This window comes from Papilio polytes, unplaced genomic scaffold (genome assembly GCF_000836215.1).
Source record: "Papilio polytes unplaced genomic scaffold, Ppol_1.0 DF822845.1, whole genome shotgun sequence".
In the NCBI taxonomy this organism is placed as follows: domain Eukaryota; kingdom Metazoa; phylum Arthropoda; class Insecta; order Lepidoptera; family Papilionidae; genus Papilio; species Papilio polytes.
Genome location: NW_013526359.1, coordinates 5,842,413 through 5,870,048, shown reverse-complemented (window position 1 = coordinate 5,870,048; position 27,636 = coordinate 5,842,413). Strand labels below are relative to the sequence as shown.

The following is a 27,636-nucleotide window of genomic DNA, read 5'->3' as shown; positions in this document are numbered from 1 at the left end:
TTTTAATTTGTCTCATGTAATATTTTTAATAAAATAAAAATAAAATAATAAAGTTAAACTTAGAATAAACTTAGTATAAGCAAAATTTGTATTTTCATTTGCTTATACTCAGTTTATTAAACTTTTTCTTCTGTTTGTTACACACAGATTTAGAAAAAATCTTATAACAACAATCTTTACGATGCAATCAATTTTACATGCTGTTTATTTTTCATTCTTATTTACATATACTTATTTACATTCTTATTTAATTAATAATAATAATAATAATAATAATAATAATCATTTAATCCATTCATAAAGCAAACACTATATAATTAATTACACAGTTGAAAACAGATCTTACAATTACAGATTAATACTATCATAAAACGTAATAAATAATTATGTTTGCGTTATAATAATCTACGCTGGATAATGTTACTGAAATAAGATGTTTACCAGCTGACTTATCTTTACTACTTATCGGTCAACTAACGCCATCTGTTGGTGTCTATGGGAAGATATTTATAACCCTGCGTGTGGTCTCCTTTTATTACTATAAACTATTAAATTTTTATTATAGTTTTCGTAATTACGAAGACTCGCTTAATGGTTACTTAACCAATTCCTTAGTTTAGATATGTCATGTGTAAGGCTTTTTAGAAAATGCAGGAAAACTTAAGTAAAAATATCCAAGCAATTCTAAATCCCAACATAATTGGCTATCTCTAAACCCAGGGGAAGAGCATCAAAGTGAAAAGTTTCCTCTTAGCGACTTTGAGTGCCAATTATATTCATAGATGGCTGATCTTAACATACTAAAAGTCGGTAAGCGAGTTAACTTGCATAAACATCTTAAAGAGATCGCGGTGAAGGAAAAGTTGTACAAAGGGTTGATGTAAACGGGTTAATAGGGCGAAGTTTTCACGTGATATCACAAAATACGCATCAATGCGTACATAGAATTGAGAAATTTATTATTCGTTTACGATTAATTAAAAATATAAAATCTTAATGATTGAATACTTCAATACTACGCTTGAGAATCGATCAAATTAAGGGTTTATTAGCAGATACTGCAGATTACTGAAACGACAGTTAAATTTGTAACGTCATGTTAAATAACGCTTAAACCTCAAGTTCCATTATTTTTTTGTCGTTTTTTCAGATGTAGTTTAAGATAGAGTACGAGTAATGTTTAAGATTCGTTTCAATATTTGACCTTTATTGTAATTTTTAATAGAAACTGTACCTTCAGTTAGTCATTTGTAATATCAATCGTGGCTTTTGACTTCTGAAATACTCGTACAAAAAATTATTTCCATTTTTAATTCTCGTTTTAAAACCTTTGATATGTTTTGTACTAGTTTTTGAGCATTGAAAATTTACAGGTAAATAAAATTAACAAGCAATTAATAATTTTAAAGATAAAATATTAAATACCTAACTTAAGCAGTGGGCTTGAATTAATTACGTCGTGCCCCTATCATATAAGTCAATTGTCAAATTAATGTTTGCCAAGTTCTACCAGGTGTTACCCAGTATTAATAAAGGTTTAGTCGACGTATCGCTAAGTATTGAACTTGGAACTCTTAAGCGTGCTTAACTTAAACTTGGAAGGGCCATAAATTTTAGTAAACGTATATAGTTTGAACCCTTAAGGTATTAGTAATTTGGGCAATACGTTAAATGTGGTTTTGATGAAATGTGGTCGATATTGCAAGTAAAGAAAATTATTCACTCAAAATACCTCAATTTAGGTCTTATTTTTATTTGTAGTTACCTACATAATCATACTAATATGTATTATAAATGCAAAGGTTTGGATGGATACATAGTTAATACGTATCTCAAAAACGACTTAACAGATCTCAATGAAATTTGGCATAGATGTAGAACATAGTCTGGAAAATCACATCATCATCCACTTGCCTTATCCCTTATGGTCGGCACATTATGTGCTACTCTTCCATACATCTCTATCAGCCGTCATATTTGAATCCACTCCTTTCTTAAGCATATCCTCTTTCACACAATCCATCCATACTTTCTTTGGTCTTCCTCTTCCTTTGTAGCCATCCACATATAATCTTTACACTTCTATAATCTAGTAGATCATATAGATTACTAAGTGTTTGTTAATTCCGCGCAGATTAAGACGCGGGCAAAAGCCAGTTGTACATCTTCAAAATAAGTTGCTCTATGAAACGTACAATTTTTAGTTCTATAGATTACCATGTTATTCATTTTAATGTATATTTAATGATTCAGTAAATAGGGTATCAAAGCTAAGGGTATGTATGTAAGATGTTTGATAATTTAATTACATTGAAACGAACCTTCTTCCTACATTCATTAATTCTTTCCCCAAACTTACCCCAAAGTTAAAAAGCTCTGAGCAATTAGAGAGAACTCGAGTGCCTTCTATATGTATTGAAGCTTTTAAATGTACATGACATGATTATGTTATAAATGCTGTTAGTTTGTTTTAATGAATATGAGAATTTAATTTGATTAATAAAATAGATTTGGTACAGTAATTTAGGGGAGAAAACGCTGTATTTGATGTAAGTTCCAGTAGTATTATATTCTTATAACATCACTAGCTTTCGCCCGTGACTCCGTCCGCGTGGAATTAAAAAAAAAGTGAGTAGCCTATATTCCAGATTATCCTCTACATGTATACTAAATTTCATCGAAATCCGTTCAGCCGTTTAAGCTACAAAATCTAACAAACATCCATCTATCTAAACTTTCGTATTTACTAGTATGAAGTGTGATTAAAAATTAAACATACAGTTTTAAAACGAATAGGATGAATAGAGAGAGGTGTAGATTAGACCTAGAAAGAGATGGATGGATTGCGTGAAAGGTGACATGATGAAGAATGGAGTGATGACTGAGATGACGGATGATAGAGTTATGTAGAGGACAAAAACCTGTTGCGCCGAGTAGAGAGTAGGATATGGAGGAAGATGATGATGAGGATAAATGCGAATTTCAATAATTAAATATTCCAGAAAATAACTACGTATAATTTTAACAGAAATATTTGAATTTATTAAATCAAATTATATTAATTGGATATACTTCTATTAAATTGTGTTTTATTATAATTGTTAGCCTTATATAGTAGTCATTGTGAGGTGAGCAGGGCAAATAAAACTGGCCACTTGTAAATACATTACATTTTCGTGAGAATATGTTTATCTTACACTGTACATTATCAAATAATTGATGGATTCATTTCAATCGTGTTTAACCAATTTTTATTGATAATTTTAAAGGTTTTTGTAATATATTAATGCATAACATTGTTAATATATCTGTACAAAAACATGTTTTTTGTACAATCATTTCAACAAGGGAAACTTACGATAAAAATTCATGTTACCCTAAATATGGGTCATTTAACTTTAGTGGTTAAATTTAAAACCATTCTTTGGATAAAAGTACCTCAAATTACTTATGTAAATATACATCTAGATGGAAAAGTTATTTTTCCAATTGTATTTAATTAAGTAAATAAGTGTTATATAAATTGCCCTACGAAGGCGTTTCGTGTAATCTCGCAAATCAAGCAAGCGGGGGCGTAGGCTGTAACCTTCATTGAAATTACACAACCATTATCCGATTGTTTCGAATAAACTGAGAAAATGCGAAAAGATATCCGTACCGATATGTTTATAGACTTTCTAGTAATCGATTTCGTATTTACGCCTACGGTTTACCATTAAGTGTTACACTTTATTATCTGAAAATAGAATTCTCAGGATTATATAAATAAGACGGTAACATATATTTGTAACAATCTTTGAAGAAAATATGTATAAAAGCGTTAGAGGGCGTTATTTGTGGTAAAAAAAATTACCTACACTGGCCGGTTATAACCGTTAAAAATTTAAATAAAAAAAACTAAAAGCATCACTATTATAGAACACGTTATCCTGGACGAAAACACAACGGCACGTTCGACACCGGCTGGCTTCATTATGCTATGGGCCTTGGGCGGGTTAAAAAAACGTATAGACGGCAGACAGGTAGCAACAGGCCCGGAACGTGTTCGCTTAGGAATCTACGAAAATTGGCGGGAGAAAAAAAAACGTTGAAAAAACCGTCTGCGTTTTTCATGTCTTTGTAAAGGCTGAATGGATAAACGCTCTTTTGGGTTTCTAGGAGCCAGGAATATTTTCAAAGACCTTTTGTGCAGATCTCAAAGATCCTCTTATGATGTCTAAAACTTTGATTTCTTTTGAATCGAAATGAGTGGTTTAATCGCAGGTAAGTATGAGAAGAAATAAGTAAATAAAACACTTAAGATCATTAATGTAATAAATTTTTATGTCATAAAAATGTTATACAAAGGCGAGAATTGAACGTATTGGAGGTTTTTAATTCTTTTTTCTTGACATCTGCCTTCTAGCGGATTTTGTAATTGTCCCCTGTGACAACCCTAGTTGAATGGCCTTTCGCATTAACCCTTATAATTAATTTTTTTATAGCCATAAATTTCATAATTACACATCTTTTTAATTGTTATAACAAACTGAACCCGGCAATTGCAAATAAATACGAATGTGTTATGTTATATGTTAGAGCAAACAAAAACATTTATTTTACACTAGCTGTTGCTCGCGACTTCGTCCCCGTGAAATTAAAAAATAATAAAAGATATAGCCTCTGCTACTCATAGATAAATTACCTTTCAAACAGTATATGAATTTTTAAAAACGGCCCAGTAGTTTTTGAGTTATTTCAATACATACAAAAATACAAATCTCTCTTATATTAATATAGATAAAGATAAAAAAAGACTATTTTAATTTAAATACTTTGTTTAAGAACCTTATCTGACAATCGTTCAAAATTATAACACTATTAGTCCAGTAGTTTAGGAACGTATACGCAACAAACGTACAAACATATATTTTTATAGTTATTAACTAAGTCTACAATAGAAAATTATATTACTTTTATTATAGTTTTGTTTTGACTTTTTATATCCATCGATGTCATTATTCGTGTACAAAACAATTTACTTATTTTCTATAAAAGTTTTCACTTAAGTACAAAGTTTTGTAAAGTTTTTGATCAATCCGAGTCCTTTCTTTGTTTTAACGCTGAAACTCAAATTGTAACTTTATTAGTTTTCAAATCAATGCGTTATTTCTTTTGTTTTCAAATGAAGTTTCACGAGTTTTATTTGTTTTTACTTTGAGGTTAACTGTAAACAAATAAATTTTACCACATATCATTACAATGAAATGATTTTTCATTATGTTTACTCTGAACATTTTAATTAAATTAATTGATATATAAACATTTATAACACTTGCTTTCGACCGCGACTTAATCGTGAATTTAAAAAAACAAGTAGTCTATGGTTCTGCCAGACATTCCTCTACATCTATGACAAAACATCGAAATCTATCGAGTAGTTTAGACTACAAACTCTAAACTTCTGTCCATTAATCTAAACTTTGGCATTCAACCTCTTTTCTAATGTCACCTTTTTTGATTATAACGCCCTCTATCACCTTAAAATTGTACTTTATTTCATAATGACTGTACGGAAGCTTATAATGGTATAAAGCATGTTTAAAAGCATTATAATTTTTACATGTTTCATTTTTCTTTGTTACAGAATATTGCGGCTCGGCTTCGCGGAAGGACGGGGCACACTGGTCGACAATGAATTAGATATCGCGCCAACGATATCAAAACGTAAGTGTACTGTTTTAAGGTTGAATTTACTGTAGCAAATTTTTATTTAAAACTACCTTTTCGCCTTTTTACCTTAAACGTGAGTTAAACTTCGTAACACAATTAACTCTGTAAAGTTGAAGCATAAAAATGCTACATTTAAGGACTCAAGACCAGGTTAACTGGTGTGAACAGCCATTTTAGTAACATATTGTGTACTATGCGTGGAAAATAACATGACAGTCATGTAAGACCTCCCCCTTCATCACTTATAAATTATTTGTACAACGAGCAACTTAGTTAAGCTAATTCGTAATTATTAGTTACTATAGTATGTAAACTTTTTTGTACACTGTACATTGTAGCGCCATCTATCTCAGTTTCTGGTTACTTTTATGACGACGTATTGTAATTCTAATAAGCTTCATTCCTATTGGAATACGAATTCTAATTGTTATATGGATGAGGCATTTTAAATAAAATACTTAGTAATATTTTCTTCGTGTAATACTTTATTAAAAAAAAAAAAAAGATAGTTGTAGATTGTCTGTGTCTACCCTTCTGGGTTACGGTCGTAAGTCATGTTGTTTGTTGTTTTAAAAGCAATGTTAACTTGAATCTCTAACGAATAAATGTGGTATTTCTTTTTATATATTCTCTGTTTGTTTATTTTTATCCCATTGGAACCCAAATATAGTAATCAATAAAGCTATACTACTAAAATATACTTATACAGCTGTTATGAATCGCTAGAACATTAGTTTCCCGACCGTCCGAGGGCACAAAGATCGTGAGGTCACGCGAGGACTTTTGAAGGGCTCGCAAGAACAATGGACAGATAGAGAAGTTTTTTATATTGATTCTTTGTACATGACGGAAAAGGGACAACGTCAATTGAATGAGCAAATGTTTCGTTTCCTAATATAGGGTGAAGTAGGTTTAATATTTTTATTGTATTTCTGTTACAGTGCGAATAACGTTATATAAATCACGCCAAATAGGAATCTGCCAACCCTTCACGGGTAAAGGCGTTACATTTTTATTGCATACTAGCATTTGCCCGCGACTCCGTTCTCGTGGGATTAAAAAACAAAAGTAAGTAGCCGATGCATTTTTCCAGACTATGTTCTAAATCTTTGCGAAATTTCATCCAGATCCATTCCGCCGTTTAGGCTACAAACTCTAACATTCATCCAGCCAACCAACCCTCTAAACTTTAGCATTCGTAATTTAGTTGGTAGATCGTAAATTTAATCAATAAGCTATATTTGCGATAGAATTAAGCCTCGTTAACAATATTGTAATTTATAACTAATGTTTTGTAGCTAACCGCATTCGTATTGTCCGTCAAACCGCAGTCCTATCTACCTCTATCCTATATCCTATCTACCTAATTGGTGGTAAGATCCAGGTTGTGTAGAATTTCGTTTACATATGCATTTAAGATGTTTGCTAATGTTTCAAAATATTTCCAACACCATATTTTCTTTGGGTTTCCTAAAAACATTCTGTGAACAGTTAGATGCGATCTAATTTAGTCCCTTTCCCTTTCTACGCTTTTCTTAGTAAAAGGATTGGAAAAGAAAGTGGATTTGATAGTGGAGGAGTTGTATAGGAAGGGGAAATATCCTCTTAATGTCTCCTTCGTCGATTAAAAGTAGGCAACACATCTGCAATTGCGGATGTCTATGGGTAGCTTCGCCATTTCGGCGAATTTCAGAAGGCCGCTTGCTCTTTTACCGTATAATATATAACAAGATTATTAATTCATGCCTTACCATCGATAGCTACGTATCCAACATCAAAAGCATTCGTTTAATATAAACAATATCGACCGACAAAATTTAGCATTGAATTTATTTTTACTTGATCAAATAGCTTCATTATGCCCACGAACGTTTGCACGATACACGTTGTTGAAATTACCAACGAGGAATTTTCCATTCCCCAAACAGTCCATTGTCGGGCAAATTTCTACTGTTATAATAATTATTCAAACAAAACATTGAGATCGGGTTTTCATGTTTACTTAGGTCTTGATTGTACAATTAATGTGTTAACTAATCCCAATAGAAATTAAGTCTCAAGTATATGAGTATAAGGTTTAATTTATGTTGCCAGTGCTGTAAGGGTTATGTCTATGGTGCTTTTAGTCCTCCAATTTTGACTCTAGTTTGGTTTATCTTTTTCTACTTGTATATCTTCATATACTCTTTAGCACGACGAAAGTAAATAAACTTAAGTAACAATTTTATCCACTATTCCTTTTTTAAATCTGTAAAAGCGACTGTAACTTTTTAGGGCCTTTCCCACCATAGCCTGATAGAGGCATAGATAGCGTAAAATTGACGACAGATAAGGTAACAAAATCCGATATTTCCGTTACATACTTAACACGTTGGATTGTTATCAGACAATTTACAATTTGGTGGGACAGGTCCTTAGTCTTTATTTTTAATGTTCGTTAGTAATTAAAAATAATTAGGCCATTTTTACAAACATATTGTCAAAATATGCGCGTCAAAAATTAAAAAAAAAAACAACCTAATTCCGAATATAACTAACATTTCTATTAAACCACAATAAAGCTCGTATTACGTGTCGTTGATTTTGTATAGATTTTTTTTACATATTTATAGTAAAAGCATTTAATCTAGGGCTTGTGTCTGGTACGTTTTGCATCTGGTTTAACGCGCATAAATGGAAACCGCACAGACAGACTGAATAGAATCGTACGAATAAAGAAAGCTCAGCAATGCATTCAGAAAAAACTAGCGTAAACACGTTAAATAGAGTATTTAAAAGTAAAGTAGTTATTTTAGTTAATTTTATTTATGGAAAAATATTAATATAAAGCATTCCTCGAATAAATAGTAATACAAATAAACTAACTGCTGGTAAAGTCTTTAATTGGTCAAACTAAAATATCGCACAACTGTTTAGTCTCGCTTTGATTCTTATAAGCTTAAGAGGAGGTACAACTACTTGATTTTTGACCGACTTCCCAAAAGAAGGAGGTACTCAATTCGTCTGTATGTTTTTTTATGTGTTACGGCATAATTAGCTGTGCAACTAAACAGTTGAATGGGCTGCGAAACAATTGACAATCGCACTTTTATGCGATAGTTCAGTCAAAAAAAAAACATACAGACGAACTGAGTACCTCCTTCTTTTGGGAAGTCGGTCAAAAATATGCCGTCTCTAATATACTTACAAAATATATCAACGGTATTAAAAATACTTGAGTCCACAAAAAATATTTTACTACTAACTTTACACACAAACAAGCTTTCGTTTTCAAGTAACTTTGTATGGTTAAGTTTTTCTAGGCGGTTCTTTTACTGCCGTTTTGATACTGAACAGATGTTATAGACCGAACGGTTTTTTTTTCAACTGTCGGCTCTTTCCTTTCATTCCACGAAAATAGACTTGGAACGTTAGCGGAGTTTTTTTGTTTTCATGTATACGGTAATAAAATGAGTATATAAAGACTGGTCTCTTTATTTCGTTTAGTAATTTGAAGTATGGTTTTACGAAACAAGGAAGATCGATTTTCAATTAAATTGTCTCTTAATATTATAAATGTATAACTCGAAGTCTGAGTCTAATTCTCAAAGTGATTGAGATGGAACCTCTGGGGTCCATGAATTGTAAAATTTGGGGTCTAGTCGTTTAATTGTGCTTTTATGTAAACCACCAAAATCTTTAAGTTCTACTACATTTCGTTTGAATGTTTCTTGTCACAACCGATATCAAAAAAATTTAAACTTTTAAAGTTGTCCAAAAGGAAAAAGTTGGGGAAAATCTGGTCTAGATGGATGGATGTTAGCAAGTAACTCCAAAACAGTTCAACAGATCTGAATGATTGGCATGGCACATAGATTACAGTTAAGAATAGAAGCGCATAGTGTACTTCCTATTTTTTTTATACCACGCACAGGAAGTCGCGGGCAATAAATAGGCTGTATAACATACAATGCAAAAGGTCGATAAATCATTAGAAAACAATTGCAATTAAAACAGTTATATTTTAGCAGCCTTAAACAGTGTAAAATTTGCGGGATGTAAACACACTTTTTAAAAAATGAAATTGTCGCTAAAAATTTTAAAAATACCGTATAAACGAAAATGGAATCAAGCCGGCGTAAAATCCCCTGGAACTAATGCAAATATCCATTCATTTTAAATGCGAGAGATTTATTCCACTTGCGAAAAAAAAATTAAAAGCTAATTAGAAAAAAATAGAAGCGTCGAGGGTTGAATATGAAATATGGAGACGTTAAACCATACAATTTAAAAAAGCGTTCGCTTGCAGTGAATGAAGGTAGAATATGCTTGTATTTTCCCCCCAGAATCCTTTCAAAGGCATCGCTGTAAGTTTGTAATCATTTTCAGTTCGCATACGCGGTAGATTGCGTTTACAAGAAAAATGTCAGACGACGATTTAAAAATATATGAATTTCTTCTTTCAAAGTTCTATATTCAGTTCAATTTAGATTTAGAAAGTGATATATGTTTGTTAAATTCAGAGTAGTTTAATAATTACTTATATAGTTCGTTAACGTAACTCTTACTGAATCTACACTAAACTACCTTACATATTATAATAAACACGTTAACCTCTTAAACCATTTTTGTATATTTATCATCACCACCTTATACGTCCCCACCGAGGTGCTCGTATAGTAGGGTGACTAGGCCATAGTCACCCTACTATACGAGCCACGCTGGCCAAATGCGGATTGGTTGACTTCACAATTATCTTTGAATTTCTACACCGATATGTGCAGGTTGCATCACGATGTTTTCTTTCACCGTAAGAACGCCAGGAAAATTATGTACATATGAAAATTCGAAAAATCGATAATCACATTGGTACATGGCGGGATTCGAACCCAATACCTGTAGATTACAAGTCAAGTGCTTAAACCACTGAGCCACTGACGCTGTTAGCTCTTTTGTAGGTTCATTTATTTTAAATAAATTCAATCTAAGGATCGCAATTGTAATCACAAAACAGAATTTGTTAATAGATAGCGAAAGCTCCAGGCCAGTACAAATGTAAGACATTTAAAGTAACCTTCGGATCGATCGATAGATATTGGGTTCGGCTGTAAATGTGTCCGTAGCTAATTAAGCTTCCACATTGTAAATAAAATGGTATAATTAATCTGTAATTAACTAGCGTAGCGACAAATGTGATTTACGAGGGCGACGCGTCAAAGGAGAAATAGGCATGTTAGGGTTGCCCCCACCCATAAAGCCTCGTAGTAATTTATCTTTCTTATAAATTAATTGTATACGCTTCAATGGAAAAACAATTTGCGATTTGTAGAGGTCGAAAAGTGACAGCCGTTATTAATAATTACTGTTCTTTATTAAAACATTGACGAAGGAAATCTGAGGAAGATATATTCCGATCTGATATAAACAATTGAATGAAATAAATAATTGTTATGGACGCCTCAAATTCAATTAAACCTTTTTATTAGCTTTACTATATTTAATGTTAAATCTGAATAACTTGGACTGTCTTGGAATAGTTTCTAATTAAGTTGTTTATGACTTATGTTATTAAGATTTAGCATTTGCTTACAAAGGCTAAGCATGCGTCAGTAACGTTAACACCACACAACAAAGCTATTCTAATCCGAAGAATACCAAGAGTCTAAACAACAGATGCAACATTTGTTTTATTTAAACTATGACTATCTTTATCTATACTATTATAATAAAGCGTAAACACACACTTCTTTGTTGCCTAAGATGTCAGCAATTACAGCATATTTTTGAAAAATTCTTTTATTAATAAAAAGCCCTACACTTACGTCACGCTTAAGACTATATATTTTCACGCCATTAAACTAAGGGGGTAAATATTTTGAATAAAAACCCTAATGTGGTAAAGAGACCAAAAGTTCCTGCCAACATCAAATAAGATTTCCAAGGTTTGTCATGTTATGTCATTTTTACATTTGCTATTGATAATTTGACACATGTAAGTAATAAAATATTTTTTTCATAATTTCATGCGGATAAAGCCGCACGGTAACAGCTAGTTTTAAACTAGTTTTAGTGTGAAATATAAAATGGAAATTCCTTTGTTTCATTTCAGCATTAAATCAAGACAATAACATAGTTCGTAGCATTCGCTTCGCTTTCGGATCCCTTTCGCTGTGTTACAAGCATTAGTTACACCTGTGGGTGACAACTAAACGGTTCCCTTTCACGTCATTCCAACTGAAAGCCAAACTGAACTGTAATTACGAAGTCGTAAGATTTCGCAATTACCACTTGGAATAGTTTTCACGTCATTTCCTTATGACGTATTATTAGGTACCAATGTTTCGGTTCACATTTATATTTAGATGTTATTGTTAATTTGCACGTGCACGAGTTCTGTCACGCGGTTTTACCTGAAATAAATTATTACATCATTTGCTAACTCTATATAGATGCATTTCCACGATCAGTTAGAATTCATTATAATTATAGTGTAGTATAAAATAAATGTAATGTAATGTTAAATTAAACAAATAATAGATTACGAATAAAAATGTTAGTAAAGGCGTAAAAATATTTCAATGTTATTACAGAGTTTTTAAAAAGCTGTAAAACATTGCGTTAAATTAGCCATTCGTTTAATGCAGCGTTGCTCGGAGTTATTAAAAATGAACTCAACCCGTTGTTAACTATAAGTTTAACTCGCAAACTGTCGAAGTTCTCTGCCTCATTATACATTTAGTGCGCTCGAGATGAATATTTGAAACAGAGTTAATTTAGAAATGAGCTGTTATACTCTTATTGTTATTACACTGAGAGCCTGTCCCACCAAATTGTAAATTGTCTGATAACAATCCAACGTGTAAAACAAATGATAAGAAATATCGGATTTTGTTTCCTTATCTGACAGTCACGTCTTTCAAGCTGAGCCCTTATCAGCCAGTGGTGGGACAGGCCCTTACTCTTTCTAATAGAAAAGTAACAGTTTCAAGGTCAAATTGAACGCACAACAAGTTTACGCTGCTCCAAAACGTGTACAATGCCGATTGCTGAAACACACAACCAACACATTGCATTCCTTTTTTATTTAAAAAAAATAATCGATATCTGTACAAGAATGAAAGAACTGTAAATTAGACGTAGGAAAATTTAAATCATACAGAGGGTCTATTACGAATATTTATGTGATTATTGGGAGAACATATTCGTAACTTCATCGATAAAAATTGTATGAAATTTCTTGATATACTTTACGCTCGATAGGGGCGCTGCGCACATCTAATACATTATGTGTTATGTTTGACGTTACGAAATCATTCTCACGATTATTCATAATAAATCCTCAATATCAGGTTTTCCTACACTTTTCCTTCAGTTTAGAGTGTGTATAGTATAACAGAACGACTGTATCTTTGCTTTATTAAATATTGTTTGTTCCAGTAATTAAATGTCCGTGCTATTTGTTTTCCGACGGGAATATACCGTTATAAATTCCAATTTGACACAGATGTGCGATGATAGTTAATGGGCAAATATAATTCTAATTAATACGTTATTAAGATTCAGAATTGTGTCCGCTCATTTACATAACTTCTACCTTGTTGTTTTATGTGCAATGTCAATTATCTTCATAACCTAATAATAATATAGACAAATTATGGCTAATTGAGAATTTATTGGTCTCTAGTACATCGGAAAGGATTTCTTTAAAAATGTTCCCGTCAAATTTTTGTACTTTAAAACCGCAATAAATGCTCGATAATCATTTTCATTTGTGCTTTATAAAACCTCTATGCAAATTACTTATATAACTTTGCGTGAAAATAGTGAACTTAGAATTCCGTAGGGATGTGACATACATTTTTGTGTCAGTTTGACTTTTACTTAGTCAATGCTCTATTTTATTTTTATATCTGTCTTCATTTTAAATCATACTAATATTATAAATGTGAAAGTTTAGATGGATGTTTACTAGAGTTTGTAGCCTAAACTGCTGAACGGATCTCAACGAAATTTGGCACAGATGAAAAGGATAGTCTGGAAGAACACTTATGCTACTTGTTTTTTTAATACCACGCGGACGGAGTCGCGGGAGAAAACTAGTGAACTATAAATACTCGTATATCAGCTTCATAACTGAATTTTATACAATCTATCCATTCATTCTTCGGTCGTCTACCTTTGAAGTCATATTCAATATCATTACTTCATTATCATCTACTTTACACCGTGTAAAACCAAAGAGTTTAAAAAAATAGAGTAGGCATAGATGACATTCCACTTGAAATTTTTTTATTTCACTTATCACTGCTATCTGATCACAGCCTCGAAACCACATGCCAATAATTAATTGTATTTAATTGAATTGTCAGTAGGAATCATTAAATAATGTTAAAATGTTTATTCACTTTTTACTTTATTTTATGACACCATTTAGTTAGAAAAATTACCGGTGAAAAATGTTGTTTAATATGCCCAGTCTATATATTTCTTAAATATCTGTTTAAATCGGATACATTTTTCTTTTCCATTTTTTAAATCTTTCATGAGGTAAAGATAAAACTGTGAAGAATATATCAATATGGCATCCACCTTAGCTGCCCCACAAACATACATTTGCATTCTTACATATTCAACGCAATCACTATTCAACCTTGATGCTCTTGAAATAGATTCCCTATTGCCTTACAATGTTTTTAACTCAACTGTAATGGTTTGCAAATTTTCATTTTATAATTTAGTAAAGAAATCGCCTGGGACCTATCACGAAAGTTTGTGAAAACACTTAACACAAAATTTGTATGGTTTTTTACCCTTTACTAAAGATTGTAATACAAATTTTGGCTACATTACGAATCCGTTTTCGAAAATTTTCGTGCTGGGTTACCTGATTTAACAAAAATAGTCTCGCTATAGAGGGACTAAATGTCTTATACATCTGTTTTAGTAGTGAAAACTCAGCGTTACATTTAAAGTGAAAATTTAGTCCATTGTCCTTATACCTAGGTATCTTATCGCCTCTTTTAAATATGTTGTTTATTAATAGTTACTCCTAGATAAATTTCCTTTATAATGGTGAAAGAATTTTTAAAATCGGCCCTGTAGTTTTTGAGTTATTTCAATACATACAAAAATACAAATCTTTCCTCTTTATATTAGTATAAAGTATAATATATAAGTGTAGATATAGATTACTAAGCTGCGACTAAGCCCGCGTGAAATTAAACAAAACAAAAGTAAGTAGCCTTTGTGTTCTTCCTATCCTCCACATCTATGCAAAATTTACAGATCCATTCAGTAGTTTCAGCTACCCTCTTACAAACATTCATCTAACCTTTCGCATTAATAACATTAGTAAGATTATATTAACGCACAATGCCATTAGTTCACAGTACAAATCAGCGTTAAACGTGTTAAGATGTTCAAATTAACTAAACTAAAACCGTTTAATATAACTATGTGAGCGACGTGCCTCAAATGTCGGCAAGATGTAGGCCTAACCAAATTATCTGTCGCGTTAACTACTACGCCTTAGGGAAATGGATTCGCGGAATTGAAGACAACTATGTTAGGACGTGATTAAATTAAACATAGCTATATGATACTAAATGTTAAATACTAGCTATCGCGTGTGACTCCGTCCAGAATTAAAAAGACCAAAGTAGGCAGTATATGTGTTCTTCCAGAATATCTCTTACATATGTGCCTTTCGACGAGATCCGTTCAGCCGTTTTGGCGGCAAACTCTAACGAACATCTAAATCTTGCATTTATAATGTCAACTAGGATAAGTTATCGTAAGAAATTAGGTACTATAAATTATTAGAAATTTCTAATATGTTAGCCTGGATTAGATCTCAACAAAATATTTTATGCGTAAATATCGGTTTTTTAAATTAAGATTACAATAATTTTTAAACTATAACTTGACAAACACTTTGTTACAATATACCGATTAAATTAGAATTAGGCGCACAAAGCGCTTATTCAAATTATTTACTACTGCACTTTTAGTTGAAATAAGTTAAAAAATCTATTTATACTTTTTCTAACAATAATTGTATTTCAAATCGAAACCCCGACTCTCCCCAACAAACGCTAATGCCCCTTCATATGATTTCACAGCGGATTTTATCCAATTACGAACAGAGGCGAAGTTAGAATGACAAAGTGGATGCTACCTAAGGCTTTTATTGTCGGCCCTTAATGAAAGTTATATTGCGAATGGAAGGAGGAAGTGCCTCTAAGGCGTTTAATTGTACGGAAGACTACGATAAAGGGGGGGTGGTGTTTTTCGTTATAATGCTTGCTTAACTCAATGAACATTGTTGTTTTTTGAAGAAATTACTCGAGTGATGAAAATTGTCCTAGAAAACAAATGGAGCAAGGAGTCAAATTAGTATGATGACTTGAATGAGTGTTTTCCATGAGTTCTATTGTTTGATCAACCGTTAAGTTTTTTATCTCAGTATATCTAAAATATACATTGTTCTATGTAACGAATACACTCAAAAACTACTACGTTATCACTGAGTAGCAGGCTTTGTTAATTACAAGATTTTTTATTCCGCGCAGATGAAGTTGTAGTCACAAACTAGTGAAAAAATAAAATAGTGAATACGTCATTGTTACTTTTTTTTTTAACTGTGACTTGTTTACAAAGAAACCATCCAATTAAACTATTTTTTTATTAATATACTTATTTTAAATAAATATTAAAATTCACGTATTTATTTATCCCGTAATTTACAAATAAAACATTAATTAGCAATCAAAAATAACTGAAGAAACAATTCTCATATAGCCTTGACAAGAATTTTCTCGAATAATCGTAAATGAGATATTATTCAGAGCAAACTTAAATTAAACTCTAACTATATGGAAATAAGTTTCAAATTACTTTGCAACTATATTTAGCGGAGAATAGATTTTGATTGTTCCGGCGGAAAGCGTTTATTTAATATCCAATCAGTATTTAATTAGCTGAAAGACTGGTCGGTGTCGATCATTCAAACAGACAGAGGATTAATAATAATGTTATTAATGAGTTTACCGATATCATTTGCTAGTTCACTATCGATCGTTTTCATAATATCTAATTTATTTCGTACACTAACTTTCACCCGTGTTTTCGCGTGGAATTAAAAATAAAAGAAAAGCGACCAGCGAATAATGTGTTTTCAGACTATGCCCTACATCATCAATGCCAAATTTCATCGAAATCCATTCAACGGTTTAGACTACAAACTCTTACAAACATCCATACATACATACATCTAAACTTTCGCATTTATAATATTATTATATAGTATAATCTAAATCTATACTATTATAATAAAGCGTAACACACTTCTTTGTTGCCTAAGATGTCAACAATTACAGCATATTTTTGAATATAATAAAAATAAATATATAAATATTAATAAAAAGCCCTACACTTACGCTTTAGGCTATATATTTTCACGCCATTAAACTTAGGAGGTAAAAAATTTGGATAAAAACCCTAATGTAGGAAAAATACCATAATTTGCTGCCAACATCAAGGAAGCAAGGTTGTCATCATGTCATGTTATTTTGACATTTGTAATTGATAATTTGACAAATGTAAATAATAAAATAAAATTTTCATAATTCCACGCGGATGAAGTCGCACGGGAACAGCTAGTTAAAAATAAAACAAAAGGGCCTATGTGTTTTCAGACTATGCCCTACGTCAATGCCAAATTTCATCGAAATCCATTCAACAGTTTCCGCTACAAACTCTAACATCCAACCATCCATACATACATCTAAACTTTCGCATTTATAACATTAGAACTATTGATAAATTAATAAGCACTCACGCGTTAGAAGTAGGCAGTGTTAACGAATTTGAAGACGCCACTTTTGACTTGCTATAGTTTAACCAAGAATATAAAAATCCTGGTCTGATAGCGTTTCAATTGTTTTCTTTCTTACATCATGATCTAATATACGCTAATAAATTAGGTTCATATTTTCCCACAATATAGTGAGGATTTTATATTTCTAACCAGCGTACATGGCCAATTCGACGTCAAGCAAAGAGTTTGAATGTGTTGAAATTTGCAGTAGACAATGAAATTTCTAACGTAATTAAAATTATTTCAGTTAAAAAGATAAGAAGTTAAAGCTTTTCCGGCAGTTAGGGTCGAAAACTGATTACAACATTAACCGTGATGAATGACTTTTAATCTCAAAATTTGAACGTTACAGTCTGGGTAGTAGGTACAATCGCAGAAATCAGTGGTGTACCACTTAAGAAAAATTGCCTTGTTCATTGCAATAAGACAAACGCTTCCTACAAATAACTAATTAGATAACTGTGAGTAATGCAAATGGATAATAACAATAAACTAGCCGAGTATCTATGACCGCTTTTTTGTACATTTGTTTAACTTGTGGTGACAGCGCGGTAGCCAAAAATACATAAAAAAACTCATTGAACCAAACTAAACTTTATTCAAAAACTTATTTACATGCTTATAATAATTGCAAAACCTATATCGATAACATTTTGGCTTCTTGTCTTCTTCTATTGTTTTTCACTACATCTTTTTAATTATAAACCATGCAATGTCTCGGTGGCTACAACCTTTTTAGCTGTTTCACACTTCTTGTCAGCCAAAGATGTTGTATTTTGCACTGGCCAAAATTTATATGCGTTGTTAAAATGTTAAAACGATTGTAGTTTTTAGAGGAACACCGCCAGTTTCCTCGATTGTACTCTGCGGTGAACGCGCCCTTCGTACAATTGAAAGCCTTTGTTACAATAACGGATGATACTCGAACGATTCGTTTAATAATTATATTGAGCCTTTTTGTGTTACACATTAAGAATCATTTTACTTTGTTTTGTAGTAATCATGTATCAGCGCCAGCGACTGGCTCGACTAGACATATTAATAACTATCTATACTTCTATACTATTATAATAAAGCGTAAACACACACTCCTTTGTTGCCTAAGATATCAGCAATTACAGCATATTTTAGAATAATTATTATTTTAATAAGTTTCAATACAAAAGAAGCACTTAAATTTTGATTCTGCCAAAATAGTTCTTTAATTTCTTGTTGTCATGAGTACAGTCAGCAGAGATCCTGACGTGTAAACGAAAATAAAAATACGAGATGTTGTAAAGTCTGGAAATAAGCCAATGTCTCACAAACTTCTTAAACCAACGTAAAAGGAGAAAAGGAACCATCGCTTTTGCGTTCGTCTTTTGTATGATTCACCAAAGCGTACGAAATTTCGTTTGTTATTTTCCTTTTGTAAAATGTCTCAGTTTTGAACGTGCTTTTTTGTTTCAGGTAAGTACGGGGAAGTTTAGTGTAAGTCTAGTGTAGTATTAACGGAAATGGGGTAGTCAGTTCTAAATAAAAAACAAAAGAATGAAATTCAAAAAACGGCACAAAACTCGCAAAGACATATGTAGACCAAAGAGATTCAATCATATTCTTTAGACAATTAAAAGTGTTTTTTTTATATTAATAGATCAATTTCTTTTTATTATATTCCATTGTATTTAGTTTTTTCATTTCACGTGACAGCAAAGGGTTCAAAACTTACTGTTGCGTGTTTTGATAATTGCGAAAATAGGCAACAAACGTAGAAATTGGAAACAAGGAATACCGCCATTGCCCGCGTCACAACACGGTGCGGACAGCGCCCCCGAGGGATGGCTACGGTGACCACGATTGTTGTAAAGCTAGGATAATCTAAACATATTTATAAGAAGTCTTTTGAGTCAACAAACATGGTTCATTTGTTAAGTTAAGATCGAATTATATGTACTAAAACATAATGTTATTTAACTTTCATAATTTTCTGAATGTGGAAGACGAAAGCAAGCAAGGAACGTTCCAAATGGTACTGTAACGGTTTTCCTACCACTCAGTGTCACGAATTTGACGTTTATATGTTTTTGATCTGATGTGTAGTCAGTGGAAATCCACGGTTAGAGTACCAACATCATAAATTATGATATCCTGACCTATCTATACCCATCACATCCTATCTTAAATATTCACGTAAATTATATGTTATCCTAAAATTAATCGATGAAGTTAAAAGTTGTGTAAAAAGTTTAAATGTCTTTGAAAATAATAAAGTTCTGGTCTGTAGTCTTTATAAGACGTAAGATTTTGATACTTTTCTTTATTTTTCTATTAAAATGCATAGCCACCTTAGTTGGGGCGGTCTCGGCGGGCGCCGAGGGGGCGGAAGCGGCGGTCTCCCGCCGCGTTGCTATGGCGACCGCCGTGTTTACCCCGGCATATCGATCGAGTGCGACTGCGTTTCCCTGTTTACATTCCTCCCTATGCACATACTATCGGGGTTCAAATCCCCCAAAAACTCGAGGGCTGACTGTTAATTTATCAAGAAATTTTCTCTTTGCCGTCTGATACATTAGGTTTATTTTCTTTGAGCATTTGAAGAGTAAACGAAACGAAGTAAATGAAACTCTCGAAGCAGAAATACCGACAGAAGGGATGTTTTTCGCATTAAATATGTTGCTATATTTATGTTATAGTGTAAAGTGTTCGATCAATTGTAATACCAATTTTCGCCCTTTAAGCGTGGAATTAAAAAAAAAACAAGTGGCCTATGTGTTCTTATAGACTATCCTCTACATCTACGCCAAATTTCATCGAGATCGGTTCAGCTGTTTACGCTACAAACTCTAACAAACATCCATCCATCTAATCTTTCGCATTTGTAACATTAATAAAACGTATTCTATTCTAATACATTACGTTGAAATGTTAATAGTCGCATAACGCTATATTAAAGCAAGAACAAACGGAAACTGTATAAAATTATTTCCTACAGACATATTTGGCAATAGGCCAGAGACAGGCAACGTAACCTGTACTAATTACCCCGCATTGGTTACAACTTTGAAGACATGCAATCTTAGATTGCGCAGAATCGATCCATCCCCGGTGTTAAGGTAGGGCACGGTTGAGCGATCGCCCAGGGCAACAGACCCACGGGTTTGTCTTACATAATTTCACACAAGCATGTTAAAAATAAATCAATTATTAGGTCATAGTTTAGGCAAATCATCATCTATGATTGATTAAACCACCACCTTCAGTTTTTACTGAACCTGTACTGTACAGTTACTGCGCGTGTGTAGGAATTTTAACTGCACAATATAACTGTCAATATGCCTAAGTTGATAAACAAACATATGAGTATTTTCTAGGACTTGGTTCGATAGGATTCTTTTTTAAAAAAAGTCTATTCAACATATTATCGTAAAAGTCTACTTTTATAAGGCGGGGAAGTGTGACTGTAGCTTGTATTTTTATTACTATTTATGTGTTTGTATGAAAGTCGTATTTCATCTGTGCACAGAGTGGGAAAATATGATATACTGACTATATTTTTCATTTAGAGAAGCCGTAACTGTGAAACAGAAATACATAAAATGTTTCATAGTAATAAATAGTTTAACATTTCATTTAATATATTACAATAGTAACTATTATAAATAATTTACCAAAGTCCAGTGTAACCATTTCTTCGATTCGTGCGGTGAAAAAAAACAATTTAGGACCTATCCCAAGCTAACCTCGACATCCTGACCGCTGCGCAATCGATATCGACACGCGGCTTTTGTTACCGACATCGATATATCGTAGCCGCGTAAGACAACACTAAACGGAAGGACTTGCCAACAAGTGGTATATAAAATTTTCACATTAGAATATGATATAAACATAAGTTTAATATCTTAGTTTACAAGACGATTTAATAAGTATCAATATTAAAGCCAAAGCCTAAAATGTCTACTATTGTTCACTTTGAATTAAAAAAATTTTAATCAGTCAATTCCTTTTAAAAATATGATATTATCCAAGATATCTTTAGCTTATTTTTTTTCTAATAATTAGCACATTTTTATATGTAAAAATGTTATTAAGGCATGTCTTATCTTGTGGCTTAAAAATCAAATAAAAAAGACACACACACACATACTGCTACCAGAAATGTATGAAGATATTTGCACTTGTCTAGCTGGAATATTTTAGTTGAGATAAAGGTGTTCGTCTTCAACAGGAAGCTTGGTGACTTGTGGATATTGCTAGGAAATGGAGTTTGCGACCTGTTAGATATGCAATGCTCTGTGACATCTCCTATGATGGATGGCTTTATGCAAGATGTATTCAGTTTGCTAAAGACTGCATGTCTTACTGTTTAATTATATACCAAGAGTATATTTAATATTATTACATGTTTCGTAAAATTTTAGATTATAAAAGTACTAGCTTTCGCTCGCTAGTCTATGTGTTCTTCTAGACAATCCTCTACATCTATGCCAAATTTAATCGAGGTCCGTTCAGTAGTTTAGGCTGTAAATTTAAAAAAAACATCCATCCATCTAAACTATCGCATTTATAATATTAGTGATATTTCCACATATAAATAAATTTAACTTCCCATTTTACGTGTAAACATTTATTACTTTGCTGTTTTATACTGCTTTTAAGTTATCTTGACACTAATATTCTTTTGTGTCACAGAGCAGTGGTTACGCCTACACAAACTTTGACATACTGCCTATTGTGAGCTCCACGCAACGCTCGACGTAAACATGCAAAAAAGTGTAAAATTAATTCGCACATGCCTCAAAACTGTTACATCGTCCCGTTGGTACTTCGGTTGAGTCACTTGCAAGCCGTAAAAATGTGGAGGTCATATCCCGGGTCGTTCACCCGGACGATGACCCTTGGCTTCCCGTGGGCTAGGCCTACCTCAATGTCCCACGCGTGGACACGCCATACCGTCTCTCGCTCTAGCAAATTGAACAATAAAGACAAGGATAAGAAATTAAAAACATATCTTGCTAATATTATAAATGCGAAAGTTTAGAGGAATGTTTGTTAAAGTTTGTAGCTCAAACGGCTGAAAGGATCTCGATGAGATTTGGCATTTATGTTGAGGATAGTGTGGAACACATAAGTTACTACTTTTGTTTTATTGTTTCATGCGCTCGAAGTCGTGGGCGTAAGCTAGTATTTTAAAAATATTTACAATTGCTATAGTACACTATAAACGGAATCCTTATTTCCTAATTAACAATAAACGATAAAATATTTTTGGATATCGGTACTCGATTCACCTGGGTAACATAAACATGACTTTAGCCTCGCATCCTGTGAGGTCGTTGCACTTCCCAGATTGTGGCGTCTCTTTCGCGCACAGGAAACGCGGTCTGGGTATAGTCTTTGTTTATTTATTGTAAATTCTGCACCACCTAGGGCATATGGATTATGTTACCTACGGATATGAACAGCTGTCTTTAAATATTAGCAATATGAAGTAAAGATTTAAATATAACTATTCGGAACTCCATCCACGCGAAATTAAAAAAAAAAACTAGTTTTTTTTAAATAGCACATAGGTGTTCTTCCAGACTTGCTTCCAGTTGAAATTTGCAGTTGCCTGTACAAAAGTATTTGTTAAGGTTTCATATGAAAATATTTTCAGAGATTCTATGTAAAATATTTGTAATCTTTAGTTAAATTTAAATAAACCAATACGATAGAACATTTACAATTTTAATACCGTTTCCCCTTTAGTAGAAATCGATGTACTTTTGGTTTATAAAATCTCACGAGCACAAACAATCTCATTCGGAATCAATAAACCGCAAATCCTCGAAAACAGCAACGAGCACTCGGGATCGGGACGTCTGAAAATTAAATGTATTTAATAAAACTCCTCGAAATACGGAAAACATTAAAATACTCCATTAGTAATTACAATACCGTGTTAATTGAATATTCATTAATAAAAAGCTTTATGTCTGTCTGTAACGCATTGTCATTTAATATTCATGCAAACAAAGAGACAGCGTATGGTCTTACCTTTAATTGATGTGATACCCATGTAAAATCGGGTGATGTCGCTAGTGTACCATGAGACAGTTGCAGGGAAAGTGACCCAATGCACAGCTGGCGAAATAATTACGCCCCCTGGTGCATTTCAGGCATATCGCTATGTTATAAAACGATATAAAAATATATTACCGCTATTAAGGTAAACTTGGTACTTTGCACATCTCAAGTTAATTATCGTATATGTGTTCTTTATTTCTTCGATCTAAGTAATTGCTAGTAATAACCAGATTTAACTAAAAGTTGCCTCGATCTTTGTTATGTATTGATGGTATATGTCTTTTCTATGTACCACCAGCTTTTGACTGAGACTTCATACGCGCGTAATTTAAAAAAAAATAGTAGACTAAGGGTGGGCGCACACTTTTAACTAAACTGTCGCACAATTATTGTGCGATTGTCCATTGTTTCGCAGTCAATTCAACTGTTTAGTTGCACGACTAAAAATCGAGTAATGTCCGCACCTCCATATAAGCTCATAATCAAAGCGCGACTCAAAGTAGTCTTCTATATTATGTTCTACGTCTCAAATGACGTAATCCATTGCTGCTGTGGACATTCAAACAAACATCTGTTCATTTAAACTTTCGCATTAATTATATTACAGTAAAACCTCGATAAGTTAAAGTCCAAGGGAAACACAAAATATTTTAACTTATAGAGGTTTTAAGTTATCAAGGGTATATGTTATAGAGGTTTTGGGCTCTGATAGGAAGGAAACATATTATTTTTTGAAGTTATAAAGGTGTTTAAGTTACCGAGGTTTGAGTTATCGAGGTTCTACTGTACTAAGAAATAAGTTTCGACGCCACAGACTTACGCTGATACTGTGTAAAAAATACTGTAATTATTATCAACTGAACTCATTTTCTCTAAAGATTGTATGAACATGGCAGGTGTAATCCCCGTCTTTCGAAGGTTAACTACATTTACTGCAAAGATATTGTTTTTATATTCGCAATCATACGAACATACTAATTACGTATAAACCAAAGACATTAAAACATATATAGATGAGGCATAGACAAATTTTTTTCACCGGTACTTTCTCTGAAAGGTACTATATCAATTGTCAATTTTACGCAATGTATTTATCAAAATTATAATAAGCTCCATCTTTTGTTTTAAAATATAAACATTTAAATAATTTTTAATGACATATATTGATAATTAATTTAAATACAATTAATTACTATGTAGTTTTGAGGATCTACAAAAGATAGCGTTAGTAAGATTATGTGTAAAATGTTTTAAGTGAAGTGTCAAATATGCCTCCTCTATTTTTTTAATCTCTTTGTTAAATTTATACAAAAAAACTAAGCTGCAACACAATAATGACTCTATAATTTGAATTGATAGACACAAATGTCATTTCAAAATTTAGATTATATAAACATTTGTAATGTAATTTGTTAAATAGTACATGATGAAACAAAGCTAAGTAAAAGTGAACGTAGTTTCAATGCTAGTATTATAAATGCGAATGTTTGGATGTTTGTTAGAGTTTGTAGTCTAAACTGCTGAACGGATCTCGATAAAATTCGGCATAAAAGTAGAGGATAGTCTGGATAAACACATAGGGTATCTACTTTTGTTTTCTTTAATTCCACGGCGATGGAGTTACAGGCGAAAGGTAGTATTGAATTAATCAAATAGACAGTATAGTGAAGTCTTTGACGTTTTATAGAGTATAGCTGTTCCCATGCGGCTTCATCCGCATGCAATTATGAAAATTTTATTTTATTGTTTACATTTGTCAAATTATCAATAGCAAATGACAAAATGACATGACATGACAAACCTTAGTAATCTTTCTTTCTTGATGTTGGCAGCAACCTATGGTCTCTTTCCCACATTAGGGTTTTATCCAAAGTTACACCCTAAGTTTAATGGCGTGAAAGCATGACTTAAGTGTAGGGCTTTTTATAAAGAAAAGAGTTATTCAAAAATATGCTGTAATTTCGGATATCTTAGGCAGTGTGTGTTTACGCTTTATTACAATAGTATAGATATGTCTAAAAAATATGTAAAACAACTATCGATATATTTATAAAGCGCAATTTGCATACACAACACTAAGGTTTTATGCATAACTAGCATTCGCCCGCGACTCCGTCCTCGTGAAATTAAAAAAAAAACTAAAGTGAGTAGCTTTAGTGTTCTTCCGCACTATCTTCTACATCTATGAGAAATTTCATCTAAATCCGTTCAGCCGTTTAGGCTACAATCTCTAACAAACATCCATCCATCCATCTAAACTTTCGCATTTATAATATTAGTATAATATGATTGTTTGCGATTAGTATTTATGTGACCTGTGATTTTGTTTTAATACAATACAAAATGTTTACATAATATTTTGTTAATGTTTTGACACTTGTTATGACGCAGTATTTGTCTGTCTGTACAAATAATTATACAATTTGAATGTCCTGTGAGATCACGATCTTTTTAAGATGTTTATAAATTGTTTTGTTCATAACAGTTTATTGGCTTGCTGGAATATATTTTTATAATATGATTATCACTGAGTCAATCTGCCATTTATTGTCTATTTAAACTTAAATAGCTGTTCTCGACTTTGTCCGCGTGAAACTTAAAAATAACAAAAACATAGCCTATGTTACTCATAGTTAAATTAACTTTCGAATGGTGAAGTAATTTGAAATCGGCTCAGTAGTTTTTACGTGAACCAAAAACACATGCACATATGGTATCAAATTATCTATAACTAGCTGTTGCTTGCGATTTCGCTTGTGTGAAATAAAAAAAAATAGCCTATGTTACTCACTGATAACGTAGCTTTTTAATGGTGAAAGATTTTTTGAAGTAGGCCCAGTAGCTTTTGAGTTATTACATTACATACAAAAATACAAATCTTTCCTCTTTATAATATTCGTATAGATTATATGTGTAGTTATTTTTATGTAAAATTGGCCTAAGAGACATAATAATTAACTTCATAGTTATGTCTTTTGGTGTTCCATAATGTCCAATATCACAATCTTTGTTTATAGGAACGTTGGGGATTTCGCAAAGACAAACAACGGGCCCATTCACGAACGGCCACCGCGGCCAATGATGAGTAATAAGGTAAGATATATTATAAGGAACACAAAACACATAACTTCTGCTTACCCTGTTCGATTAAAAAGTATGATTAATTTTAAGAAAGCCTATGGACTACGTATAAAATATTTTTTAACTAAAAATAAACGCAGACATCATTGTAATTACGAAAAAACAAACAAAAACTGTATTGAACTTTGTGATTCAAAGTTCGTTATTCAAAATTTAACGGACGTCATAGAATAATGAAATAGAAAGGACATTCAATGTACCAATATGTCTCAAAGATTAAGTAACTTGTTGCGTAACAGATAAGACATTGTGTTTAAGACGGATATGTCTTATGCCGATTGATTTGATAATACATACATGCAGTAATAATTTGTTATTAATAACCCGAAATCGAAATTCGATTTATTATTTTATTCTTTCATAATAATACTAGCTGTTGCTCACGACTTTGTTCGTGAGAAATTAAAAAATACTAAAAAGTATAGCCTCTGTTACAGATAAATTACCTTTTTAACGATGAAAGAAATTTTAAAATCGGCCCAATAGTTTTGGAGTTATTTCAATACACACAAAAATACAAATATTTCCTCTTTATAATATTAGTATATAATAGATAACTAGGGCACATATAGTTACTAAGGTTATTATTTAAGATTTATTAAATTTTTTATAGTGAATAGTACAACTTTGTTTGGTTCATTTTAATATTAAACAGCACAGATGTCGCCACAATATAAACTAACCAACCCCAATATCATCCGTACATTGAACTAATCAATACCGTTACGAAAAAAAAACTTAATGATTTTACACCCCTACGCATAAAATTATATAGTATAGAACAATACATGTACACAATGCACACGAGTGTAACAAAGCTTCGTATACGTGTAGGGCTGCGAATGTGTGCGTCACGGCAGCTGCAGAACTCGAATTTA

The 27,636-nt window shown here is 32.2% G+C and overlaps 1 long non-coding RNA gene across 1 annotated transcript in view; it reads left to right on the top strand.

Moving 5' to 3' along the window:
* LOC106105617 overlaps positions 1-26,733 on the top strand; it is a 78,235-nt gene extending 51,502 nt beyond the window's left edge. Inside the window, exons 3-4 of the long non-coding RNA XR_001225747.1 lie at positions 5,627-5,706; positions 26,635-26,733. This is a non-coding gene — a long non-coding RNA (uncharacterized LOC106105617). The remainder of the gene's footprint in view (positions 1-5,626; positions 5,707-26,634) is intronic.
* Positions 26,734-27,636: the final 903 nt, after the last annotated feature.